This window comes from Mesoplodon mirus (assembly GCF_964341445.2).
Source record: "Mesoplodon mirus genome assembly, chromosome: 1".
Classification (NCBI taxonomy): domain Eukaryota; kingdom Metazoa; phylum Chordata; class Mammalia; order Artiodactyla; family Ziphiidae; genus Mesoplodon; species Mesoplodon mirus.
In genome coordinates this window covers 32,824,968-32,838,834 of record NC_138976.1, presented here as the reverse complement: position 1 = coordinate 32,838,834, position 13,867 = coordinate 32,824,968, and positions in this window count along the sequence as shown.

Here is a 13,867-nt window from a genome sequence, read left to right as displayed (position 1 = left end):
ATATCCATACAATGGGATATTATTCAGCCATCAGGAGAATGAAGGACTGATACCTGCCACAGCATGGCTCAACCTTCAAAACTTTATGCAAAGTGAAAGAAGCCAGGCACAAAAAGCCACATAATGTATGATGCCATTTATATAAAATGCCCATTTATATAAATGCACTTATATAAAATGATAGATGAAATCCATAGAGACAGAAAGCAGATTAATGATTACAGGGGGCTGAAGGAAGTGGGGGTAGAGATTGCTTAATGGATACAGGTTTCTTTGCTGGGTGATAAACATGTTCTGGAATTAGATAGTAGTGATGACTGTTCAGGGCTGTGAACGTGCTGGAAGGCACTGAATTGTACACTTTTAAATGGTTACAATGGTGAATTTTATGTTATGTAGATTTAACTTCGATAAAAAAAGTAGAATGGATCTGCCAGTAAAGGATAACTGGACTCTAAAACCCACAGGGCTGCTACTTCTAACTCACCTACAGACGAACCTGAGAACCATATAAAGCCGTACTGAGGCATGAATCTACCAAACAGGTATATTATTCGAGTTGTCAGTTCACTACTCATAGGATTCTTGATGGATTCCTTCAGACTGGGCACTCATCCCTACTGTATGAAAACGACCCTATTCCTAGGTAGATCTTTGTAGACATACTTATTGCATGAGGCAGGAAGGTGACCTGCTTAGGGTAATTGCAATGCTACTACTGAATGTAGCAATGTTTATTTAGTGACAAGGAACCACCTCCTCATCCGTTAACCCTCAAGCCACGGGCTTGCGACAGCCAGCACTTTGAAGGAGTTGTCCTTCCACAGTTTTGGAGGGAAGAGGACCCAACCTGAGGTCTCTGGGGGATTAAAAAAAAAAGCCAAAGCAGAAGGACTGGAAGCTGTGATGTGAGCTCCACATACTCTGGGGGCAGACCCTCTGGCAGGCAACTCCGCAGGAGCCCTGAAAAGGCTGCAGGAATGATGCCTCTTCTTATTTCTAGCTGTGAATGGACCTCTAGTGGCAGCTGCTGGAATTAACCTGCTCTCTCCAGAGCCCAGGCAGTGCCCCCTCTGTGAACGGGCGTTATTCCTTTCTCTCAGAGCATTACTGGTTGCAGCCGGTCCAACAGAAGAACAAAACATCCTCAGCAATGGTAAACCTCCTGCGAGTCCGGTTTGGCTAAACATGCGCTTTAAAATCTCTGAGCCAATTTTCTTTATTGCCCATCCTCTCTGTAGCTGAACCATGACAGTGAAGTTGCCCCATGCTGACAGCCATAAGCCTTCATTTCTGCTGGGCACTGGGAAGAAGCCCAAAGGCAGGATCTCTTTTATGTGAAAGGAGTTTGGACGTGAGGCACACTTGACTTTTTACCAAAGAAAAGAATGCCTGTAAACAGTGATATCTGAACTGGAATTAGGTTCAAGCCTCAACGTAATTCCTACTTTCTTATTGGACAATCTTTCTCAAACTTGTGCCAAGCAGTGTCATATGGTCTCATCCAAGGAGGCTGCTGACTGCCTCTTCCTCTCCAGACAGATGATCCTGCCCTGCTCTGTGTTCACACTTCTGTATTGGCACTTCTTGTACTGAGGTCATTCATTCATTCAACAAGTATTTATTGACCTACTTTGAGTTTGGCCCTGTTCTAGGTGTTAGGGATAAGGTAGTGAGTATAAAAGGCAACGTGTTGGGAGTCATGGGGAGATAACAAATAAGTATATAACAAAATAAATAAATATATGTGTGTGTGTGTGCGTGCGTGTGTGTGTATATATATATATGGAGAAATGTAAGGTTGGGTAAGAGAGATAGGGAGTCCAGTGGGTAGGTGGAGATTAGTATTCTTAATAGGGTGGTTAGGGACGGGCTCTCTGATTACCTGACATTTGAACAGAGATCTGAGGGACTGATGGAGCAAACCATGCAGAGGATATTGGGCAAAGGAAGGATATGCTGTGACTATATTTGAACAGGATGACTCTGGCTTCTAGGGGGAGACCAGAATGAGAAGCAGTGTGGGGAAGCAGAGAGAGAGGCAGGAGTCTGTTGCTGGAATCCAGGTGGAGATGAGAGCGGCTCCACCGGGGTGGATGCAGGAAATATGATAAAATGTTGGACACATCTTGAAGGTAGACCTCACAGGATTGGCTGGTGGGCTGGAAGGAGTCAAGCATGACTCCAAGTTTGGCTGCTTGGGAGAATGGAGTTGCCATTTCCAAAATGGGCAAACACGAGGGAGGGAAGTTTTAAATGGGGAAACCAGGAGTTTGGTTTTGGTCCCATTAGGTCTAAGATGTTATTTAGACATCCAAGAGGAGATGTCAAGAAAGCAGTTATAGATAAAAGTCTGGATTTCAGGGAGGGGTCCAGATAGGAGTTATAAATTTGAGAATTGTCGAGAGTACAGGTGGCATTTTAAAGCACAGAGTAGGATGAGGTCATCATCCAGGGAGTGAAATTAGATACAAAAGAGAAACATCCCAAGAACTGAGCTCTGGGACATAAGAAGTTTCTCTTCTGGGCAAGTGAAGGACACCCAGAATGAGTGATAGGAGTGACTGGAAGAGAACCACAAGAGAGTGAAACCAAGTGAAGAAAGTGCTTCAAGAAAGAGGGAGTGAAATGAGCTGAGAGGTGACAAGAGAACTGAGGATTGACTGTCGGGGTTTGCCATGTGGTGACCTTGCAAGAGCTCTTCCAGCAGAATAGTGGGACCTAAAACCTGATTCGAGTGACTTCAGGAGAGAAAGGGAAGAGATGAAAGTGAGCCTTGACAGACCCTTTGATAAGTTTTTGTATAAAGAAGGCCTGAAATGGAGAGAAGTGAAGTCCTCGAGTAGATGGGAAGGGATGGGATCCATTGTATAAATGGAAGAGTTAGGCTTGGAAAGGAAGGTGGATATAACAATGACTTCTTCTCCCTCCTTTGAAAAAAAATCTGTGAGTCATTTTCCTCATTCACAGCTACTATTATCCTGAGCTCTGAGCAGGCAAAGATGGACAGGAGAGGCAGTGGGGTTGGAATGATCTATGTCTTGAATGGGACTGCTTGTGGAACACCATAAAATATTGATATATGAAACTTAAAATAGCTGAGTATATAAGACATCATTCAATACGAGATTCTAACATGGACAAGCACTAAAAAGTACATAGGTAAAACAAAATTTTAGTTGAAACATTTCTAACCGTTAGCTTAACATATTTGCATGACTTGGGAAATGCCCACCGTGCTGGTTTTGTAGCTGACACCTGGTCCAGTGTGCAGAACATCAGGCTTCCATAGGTTCAGGGGTTGCCTTGGCTGCCCAGAGAACTGTACAGCATTTAGAAGAAACATCTTAAATGTTGAGATGATCCCTTCACCAACATCCAGAGACTCTTTGAATCACAGATGAGAAGAGATCCCCCAAAACTGCACCCCCAAAACCAATATCACCAGCATTGAGATCACCCAGCATTAGCTTGGCAAAGTTGGACCGAATTGCCACTAGGATGCCCAGGAGGCTGGCTACCTTGGAAGGTGTGGTCATCATATAGACCTGGGCTCACATTTTCCTTCTGCAACTGACCAGCTGTAGGATGCCGGGAAAATCCATTCACTTCTTTGATGCTCAATGTTTTCACCAGTGAAATGGAAAGAAATAACATCTTTCCATCAGAGTTCCTGAATCTCTAAGTGCTTTAGTTTCTTCTTCTGTAAAATGTATTTAATGATACCTACCTCACTGAGTATCTGTTAGGACTAAATGTTTTCATATATGGAAACAGTATCTCTATTATATGTGCATGCTCATATATTAGAACAGCACGTAACAGGAATAAATGCTCAATAACTCTCTGCTATTTAGGGAGCACAGGCACGATCCCCTGTTAGATGCAGGGGATTCAGATGTGATTGAGGTATGGTCCTTACCTGCCAGGAGCTTACTGATGGAGGAGGAGTGGCAGATAAATTACCAATCACAATGGTAAAACTGGAAAGCCCTGAAATCAGCTGGGGGCCTCACAGACACTCATATCCTTACCTGCATCCTCTTGGGTCTCCTTTCCCAGCCTCTTCTCTCTCCTCACCCCCTCTCTCTTGAATTTCTCCCAGGTTCCCGATTCCTCTCCCTCTAGTATGTATTATAGCTTTCTCTTTCCTCCACACCCTGAGTGGCAGCCAATGCTGGGATTCTGGAGGTTCTGCTTACTACCCCAGGTGGGCTGACTGGGAAGTTTCCAGCAGAGGTGCTAAGAAAATATATATGAGCATTTGGAGCATGCCTTAGTCATACGCTGGGGATTGCTGGTATATTCCCACAGACCTACATACTTAGTCTAGTAAAGTCTTTTCATGGCTTTACCAATTACAGACATTATAACATTAAGAATAAATGCAGGGCTTCCCTGGTAGCGCAGTGTTTGAGAGTCCGCCTGCCAATGCAGAGGACACGGGTTCGCGCCCCGGTCCGGGAAGATCCCACGTGCTGCAGAGCAGCTGGGCCCGTGAGCCATGGCCGCTGAGCCTGCGCATCCAGAGCCTGTGCTCTGCAATGGGAGAGGCCACAACAGTGAGAGGCCCGCGTACCGCAAAAAAAAAAAAAGAATAAATGCATAGCATCATGTACATTTCTCCAATATAGGCTTCATAATAATTGCATAGCCTGTATTGTAATAATTTTAAAATTAAATTTTACATTAAAGGATAATATATGTATAAATATTTAAATAATATTGCAAGGTTTATTCTCAAACAACAGCTGACCTCTGTCTTACCACCTTGTTTCCCAGTTCTCCTACTTATGTCTTCTGAAATTTACCTCCGTATTCCTAAGTAATGTGCTTATACAGCTATGCTGCAATTTATTGGAATTATCTATTGACTTCCTTTGACAATGGATGAAGATTAGGTTTTCTGATACAAACACCACCTCACTTCTTTTCCCCTTCATCCTCCCAAAATGGTTACATCACATTTTTTTGTTAAATCAGTAATTAGAGCTTACATTATTCTGATTACATATCACTCCCTGCTGAGTCAAATATTGTACTATGATTATGTTTCCTTTCTTATACAGTTGGGATAGTTTTTTAATCTAGAATTAATGTTTTCCTTTATTTTCCTATTTGGTATTATTTTTATGTGACTCTCTTCTCCTTTAGGCTTGAGAGCCTCCAGAACAAGGATTATGTCTATCATATATAAATAAATAAATCTATCATATATTTATCTTTGTATTCCCAGACTAGCATAGTAGCGGGCAGTAAAGATGCTGAACATATACATGGATGATTGATTAGATGGATTTGTCAGTCTACTTGTGTTTCTCAATAGAGGCGCTGCTGACATTTTGATAGGACATGTCTTTGTTAGGAGGGACTGTCCTGCATGGTGCAGGAAATTAAGGATCCCTGACCTCCGCCCATTAAAGGGTGGTAGCCGACCCCAGCCATCAGGTCAACCCAAAGTCACTCTTTTTTTTTTTTTTTTTGCAGTACGTGGGCCTCTCACTGTTGTGGCCTCTCCCGTTGCGGAGCACAGGCTCCGGACGCGCAGGCTCAGTGGCCATGGCTCACGGGCCCAGCCGCTCCACAGCATGTGGGATCTTCCCGGACCGGGGCACGAACCCGTGTCCCCTGCATCGGCAGGCGGACTCTCAACCACTGCGCCACCAGGGAAGCCCCCAAAGTCACTCTTACACCTCTCCAAAAACCCTTTGTGGTGGTGGTGCCACCCATGCTTGAGACCAACTGCATCCAATGTAGTGGGTGTCAGCACCCAGGTGTGTCAGTGTGTTGGCTAATGCTAGAGACATCAGAAATCCAGCATTAAGAGTAGAACAAGAGCTGACAACTGCTGCAGAGACGGGGCCCACTTTTGGAGGCAGGGGGAGAGAGGTTCAGGTCTAGGATGGTGCAAAAGTTTGAACTGGGCCCCAGTCCAGAGAGACAAAGCAGGGCCAAGCAGGGAACAGTCACTGTAGCAACGATATCATGCTATGCATATTAGAATGTTCTGAGATATTTCACTTTCCTACACCACCCTCCCTTAGAAGTCCCACTCACTACCCTCGAAAGATTAGAAACCTCAAATAACAAGACAATTCATTGGCTGGCTAGTGGCCTTTCAGGTTTCTTTCTATTGAGTAATTGAACCAACAGGCCAGAGGCTGTAGTCATTCAGTGGTGAGTATATGAGCTGAAAGGTCATATAGACTTGAAATGAAGTTTGCGACCTGACAGAGGGAAAGCCATAGCACATGTAAGTCAGAGTTTGGGGAGAGCACATAAACCATGATCAAGGAGAGGAAGCCAGCTGTTAAGCAAAGGGGAGCATGACTCAGCTGTGTGGAAGAAGAAGAGAGGGGGAGGGACAGAGACAGGGACAATGGCTTGCCTACTACTCTTGGGTTCCATGAAACTCCCTGCTGACTTCTAATTACTCCTCTTCTTATTTTGTGTAGCTGGAGTGTTTTCTGACTCATGCAACCAATGATATCCATTGACTATAACTCCATGGTCATCTGCTATCAGGGTCTGGTCTAATGTCAGTCATTAAAGCTGGGAATCAAGAACCAGAGTCAGGGAAGAGAAGGAGGTCAGTGAGTCGTGGTGAAGTTGCTTGGACGATGCAGGAGCAGATCCAGCCTCTTCTTGGGGCTGGGGAGCATGTATGACGGTAGGAGACAGCTGGGGGATGAGACCTCCCCATATGAAGAACAGTGTGGGGGGCAGTAACTGCTGGGAGCTCCCTTCAGCCTCACACATCTGATCCATTTTGCCTTGCTCGACTTGGCTGATAATTTCATCTTTCAGCCAGAAGCGGAAGAGGCTTGGAGAACTTCTGTTCTGGACCTAATTCTGACCAACTAGGAGAAGTTGCTTGGCAAAGTGAATGTGACAGAAACCCTGGGAGAAAGCAACAACGTCATCCTGGGGTTTGTGAAAGCTGAAAAGATCGGAGCCTGGGCAGTTAGAATTTTAAGCCAGTGACCACTCACACACTTATTCAGCTTATAGAGCACAGACTCTGTGCTGGCAGCTTTCTTGGTACTGGGACTACAACATGAAACAGGCAACATCCCACCTCTCGGGAGGCTTATGTTTTACAGCAAGCAAGCAAATGAACGGAATCATTTCAGATAGTTTAAAAAGGCTACACAAACAGTAAAACAGGTAATGGGAAAGTGCTGGGGGTGGAGTGAGTCTAGATCAGGTGGTCAGGGAAAGCCTCCCTGGGGGAGGGGATATTTGAGCTGAAATTCAAATGATGAGAAAGAACCAGCACACAAAAAGCATGTCATGAGAACGACCAGCAAACACAAAGGAATGCTGGGTAGATCTGGCTTGGTGTGGTCAAGGACACAAAAGTAGCATATGCTTTTCCTTAGATTGATGGTGGCTCTGTGAGATTCCAGAGGCGTTTTTCCATTGCAGTTGAAATTAGGCAGCCAACCTGCTGATCTTGGGGAAAATTCTAGGCTAGATTTTTAAATAAGTAGTTTTTGAGCACCTATACAAAAATTGATGGTCATTAGTGTCTGGTTTGTGACCACTTATATAACTAGACCCTCTCCACATTTTGCAGGGGTTGGGGGGACAGGTTTAATAGAATAATAAGGTAGAGAGAAGCAGACAATGTATTTTGATTTCAGCAAAATATTTGACGAAATACTTCATGTTATTTTTATGGACAAATTAGAAAAATGAAGGTGGAATTCTTATTTAGCCAGCTGAATTCAAAAGATGGTCTTAGAAAAGAAGGTCCAAATTTGATCTGTGATTCCAGAAGCCAAACTAGGACTAAAGGTTGGAAATTATGGGAAAGCAGATTTTAACTCAGTATAAGTCTGACCTTTCAAAGAATAAGATATGTCCTGAAGCTGCTTTGGAATTAGGACACAGATGAGTGACACTGATGTGGCAGATGGTGAATATTTGGGGGCCTGGTCTCATCCACCATGATAATCTAGGATTATATGATTCGGGAGAACATGATGCACCATTTTCTCTCCATGACTTAATAATGATCTTTCTGTAATAAAGGCTATGTCAGTCACCCAGGTGAGAATCCTCAGATCTTCGTTTACTCCCTGCTGTCCCTTACATCCACATTCCATCCGTTCTCAAATGCCTTCTCCTCATTTCCACTCCCACTGCTGTTGCCCTAGTCAGACTCCCACCATCTCTGCCTGAACTATTGTGCTGATGTCTTCATTGTTCTTCCAAACTTCTGCTCTTGTCCCCCACGACTTCATTCTTTGTGTGCGGCCAGAATGACTTTAGAAAACAGATATTATACCAAACCCCTCCACTAAAATCTCTACTGACCTTTCTTTCCCCAAAGAGAAGCTCCACAATTCTTAGATTGCTACCAAGGCTTCAACCTCATTTTCTGCATATCTGTCCTGTTCCAAACATACCTCTTGTTAGCCTGGCCTTTAGGGCTCTCTCAAATGCCATATCTTCAAAGAAACCACCTTGCTTCCCCAAGCAAGAATAATTACTTTTCCACCTTTATTCCCACACAATAACTTCTCTTGTTAATTAAATAATTCATTAACTCTTTAGTTCAATCTTGCATTTTTCATTCTTTAAAACTTACTAGTGGTGCTTACTATGGATTAGCTCTATGCTCGGTGTTAGCGGAAGTGAGCAGAGAAAGATTAGTACTAATTTATTATGTGGCAGGTATTGTGATACATGTTTTAGATCCATTATCCCAACCTTAATCCAATGAGATATTTACTACTATTGTGAGATAACAGAGATATTATCCCAATGAGATAGCCCTATGGTATAGTTACTGTTGTTATCCTTATTTTAAAGATGAGGAAACTGAGGTTTAGAGAAGTTAATGTGCTCACGCAACCAAGATCATGCAATTGGCAAGAGCCTGGGCTGGGATTTATACCCAGAGTTCAGATTTCCAACTGCTGTGCCAGGACATCTTTTCATGACAGATGAAGAGGCACAGAGAAAACCTTGCCCTCAAAATGTTCAGAGATTGGTGCTTCTAGCTGCTGAATGTCTACTTAGTGTTCATTGATTTCTGCCTGAGACCATATTTAGCCATTTCCATATCGAGCCCATCCATTGGATTTTAAGCTCTTTAAGGGCAGACATGGCACCATATCCTCAGATTCATCTCCCATCTCCCAGACACTGTTATTCTAATTACATTTGCAGATTGAGTTAACAAATCATTAAATGTGTCAGACCAACTATGCTGCAAGTTTTCCTGGGTAATAGGATTTAATTATATCCAGCTCTGGGCCCTGCACAATGGGGACATTGACAAGCTGGTGCATATTCACTGAGAAAATGGAGGAGCCTGTTTTGAATGCTATATATAAACATTCCCTTCCTTGGCATTTATTTGGAAAGTATTAAAATAACTTGTGAATGTGTTAGAAGATCTTTCTGTTCCCTACTTTATAAATTATTATTTCAGTCTTGAACAAAGTTGTTTTTTTCTTTTGCATGTTGCATAGTGTTTATATTCTGATAATCACATAATAATAATGAGAACGCACATGACAGCTGTAAAAATGGCATTAAGCAATAAAAGTTTCCGAAGTCAAGAGGACAGTAGGTATGGTGAAGTGGGGACACATGCTACTGTGTCCAGTAATTAATTGTTCATGGCCAACATTTGCTGAGAACTTGCTGTGTGCCTGGCACTGTTTTGAGTGCTTTCCATGTATAAACTCATTTATGCCATAACCCCATTTTACAGTTGAGGGATGCAGAGGCACAGAGTCATTTAACTACAGATCTCTCCTGAGCACTTCCCACATTCTATTATTGCTAAACCTGGCTTTCCCATCAACTGCTTCTTCAAAGGCAAGGACAATGTCCGGTGCAACTCCGTACCTTGGAGCCTGGTAGATTCCTGGCAGCACAGACCCTCACTGCTGCATCAGAGATCAGGGTTCCTCTGTATCTGCTCACCTGGAAAAAGCTCAGTGAACACAGGGTCTTGCTGTCCAAGGAAGGCCAGCACATCCTTCTGGGGCTGACTCAGGGGAAACTCTAAATTAGCCGAGTGGCTCCCCAGTAGAATCAGCTGAGTTGAGGATTGGCTGTTGAACACAGAACCAAGGCATAGAGTTAGATGGTTGGGCAACTTCATAGCCTCATCCTAGGATGGTGACAGTAGGTGTGCTCTTGTTTATGGGACCGTAATTCTCTGGGTCTGTGGTAAGGCATCATATGAGCTCACTGGGAGAGGCACTGATCTTGGTCCTTCTTGTTATCTTCCATTCCCCATCGAGCCCCCTTTGGTTGCACAGTTTCCCTCTATGGAGGTCTTACCACCTTTAGTCAAGCTCTTGCTCTGCCTCAGCGCCTTTTCTGCTACTTTAATGGGACTTTGCCTATCTCTGCTTTGACCTGTAACATGCTGATTGTACAGCTTTAGTCTTTATAGGGCTACCTCATTCCCCTTATTTTAAATTGTGTTCTTCCCCCGTCCCTCCGCCCCCAAGTACAAACTACATTATTATCCCCATTTTACAGATGAAGAGGAAGAGCGCCTGGGCTCCTGACTTCAAGCCTAGCATTTGTTGCCTAGTATCAGCACCACTTCTACAGCTACATTTGCAAGTAGGTTGCACATGTTGTCAGTGTCTTTAGGCGATGGCATGGCCACCGTGGGAGTCAGGTGCCCAGTCAGTACTACTACAGGGCCACCTTGGGTCTTTCCTAACACGCTGGGGCAGAGAGAACGCTGAGCCCGCCCCCTGCTTTCCTATGCAGCTCGCCAGTGGTTTTCACGCAGATGCTGTCCCCCGTCTTGTAATCTTCCTCTGCTTGGCTCTGGGGTCCTTCGTATTTGGCCACGTTTTCCTCTCTACACACAGAAGCCTTCTTGTATACTGCCTCCAACAGTACTTATAATCACCTCTCCTGAGACCAACACCGTAATCTCGTATCTAATTCACTGTCTTCTTTTTCATTTCTCTGTCTCCTTCATTTTACTCTTGCCCTGAGCCCATCTTCCCCTCTCAACACAGGCCATTTCTCCACATATGCCAGGTTGGCCACAATCCCCTTCCCACCTATATAATCTGAACCTCCTCTTTCTCTGCCTGTTATTTACTACTTTATCTGGGAGCACATCCCATTTATTATTAAATTTCATTTACACAGATCGTAGGTCCCTGTGTGTGATTTCCTGGCTCTCAGCTGGTTGGATACCGCTTTTCTGTCCCCAATTACAAGCAGACGTTAGTAATCAACACAGAGCCTCTCTGATAATCAAATTAGACAAGTGGGACTCTGCCTGTATTTTCTTCTTAATCACTGGGCGTGATAGTAATAATGTCAGCTTGAATAATCTGGCAGTGTGAACCTCTCTCCATGTTATTTATTTATTTTTCCCAGATCTACTTCAGTATCATCCCACAGCCAGAGAATGCAAACTATGTCCTCATCCAGACTGGTTTAGCATCTTGATTGTGGACAATGTCAACTGCTTCAAGCCTGGGTGGAGCTCATAATTGGATGGTAGTACATCACGTAGGGGATTTTTTTTTTTTCATCCTTAACCCTAGCTGGTAATGAGTTTGTGCCCTGCAGCTAGAGTCTTTTTTTTTTTTAATAAATTTATTTACTTATTTATTTTTGGCCGCATTGGGCCTTTGTTGCTGCATGCAGGCTTTCTCTAGTTACGGTGAGCGGGGGCCGCTCTTTGTTGTGGTACGCGGGCTTCTCATTATGGCGGCCTCTCTTGTTGCGGAGCACAGGCTCCAGACGTGCAGGCTCAGTCGTTGTGGCTCACGGGCCTAGCCGCTCTGCGGCATGCGGGACCCTCCCGGACCAGGGCTCGAACCCGTGTCCCCTGCATCGGCAGGCAGATTCTCAGCCACTGTGCCACCAGGGAAGCCCGAGCTAGAGTCTTGATAGCCCTTGACATTTTCTCTTCCTTCAGGAGAGAGGCTGCAGCTGCTCCTCTGCTCTGTGCTAGTGGCTGGGGCAGCCTCGGCTGGAGAGAAAGGAGAGCCAGGCTGCCAGTGCCTCCAATTCCTCGGGTGACCTTGGCCAAGTCACTTTTCTCAGTTGTAACATAAGGGCTCCAGTCTCCAACCCTTTCCACTGGGATGTAAGGGGACAATGAGATAATGTTTCTGGAGCCCTTGAAGCCACTTAGCTTAAGGATGCTGTACAGAGGGTGAAGTATCTGTAGCAAGGCAGTGATGAATACACAGTGAAATTAACAAATGGGAAACCTTGAAGATGAGGTGGGACGTTCCTGCAGGAGGCACAGAGCTTCAGCTTTCTGATGTGACGATAAAACCAAATTGTCCAGGGGGAAGCGGGGGTCCTGAAAGGTCACATCTCCTCTGAAGTGGCTGGAAAAGGGGTACCAGAAGCCAAGATAGGATCTGTGTGCACTCAAAATTACTTAGGCTACTCCGGTAGAGTGGAGGTGGCACTATATATATATATTTTAAAGTTTTTAAGAAACTTTTTATTGGAGTATAGTTGATTTACAATGTTAGTTTCAAGTATACAGCAAAGTAATACATATACATATATCCCCTCTTTTTTAGATTCTTTTCCCATATACGTGGCACTATATTTGAAGACAAAAAATTTGTATATTTATGACTTGTTGTTGACTTTGGACAAGTCATTTAACCTAAATCTCATTTTTTTAATCTGTAAAATGGGGGTAATGATACTACCTCACAGGGGTCTTTCCAGGATATGAGGGAGAGGAAGGGAAATAATAATAAAAACAATGGTGTGCTGGTGAACTGGATCTCCAGAAAAAAGAAAAGCCCTGATAATTTCTGGGGTGTCAGCACTAATGCTGTGGATGATTTCAGGCTGCAAATGGTTTAACCACTGGCTGGCAAGATTTCTGAATATTTAGCAGTTGGCTTTTTGTGAGTCTGCTAGCTCTAACACACGTAGGTCCCATTCAGTGAGGGCCTTGTATGTATCGGGCTTCATATATATTTCATCTTCACAGCTTGCCCCTCAGGTAGTTATAATTAACCCCAGTTTACTGATAAAGAAATTGAGGTTCTGAGATACAAAGTGGTTTGTATAGGGTCTCATGTTAAGTGACAGATGTAGGATTTGAACCCATAATTTTAGAGTCTGTGCTCATTCCTCTATTCCAGTTTGGGTAGGCATGGCAATACGTGGGCAAGTGTGCCCTAATCTGAAACATATTACAGACCTGAAGTAAATGACTCTCTTATCTGAGATGTGATAGGATAGATTCTCACCTTTTGGAGTGTTCTGGGGTTCACCCTGGGCTTTTCAGACTCATAAAGAATGTGTCCCCACCCCTTTTGTCTTCCTGGCCAATAAATCGCCAGATGAAAGGAGGGCATCTGCTTCTACTTCTCTGCTGGGAACCCTCACACATTTGTGTCGAGAAGTGGAGAATGGAAATCTTTCTGGGAGGCCTTTAAAATTAATCCTGGGAGATGAGGCAAGCCAGGGTTTGGCCAAAGTCCAGCATAATGTGCTATCCCCCAAAGAGGAGAAAGAACATTCCTTCCGAGATGGCGCTCCTCTTTGAACCTTTGGGCCTGGTCCAATTACTGTAGAGCAGAACTCCATGGAGAACTGTGTGTTCACACTCCCTTACAGCTTTTTCCTTTTGCTAGCCCAGCTCTTCATGCCCTACTTTTGGATCCAGCCAGCTACCTCCATGCCTCCAACCTATGAGACCCACTAACTGGATTATCATTATTTATTTGCCTTCTCGACTGAGCTGCTCTCAGAGCTTGAGAAACCAACTGGTATCGCTGCCAGCCCCACGTTTCTCCCAGCCAGAGAGCATCCTCCAGTATAGGAAGCACACTTCTTCAAGAGGACTTTGCCTACGACAAGGGCAGCAGCTCCTGCTGAC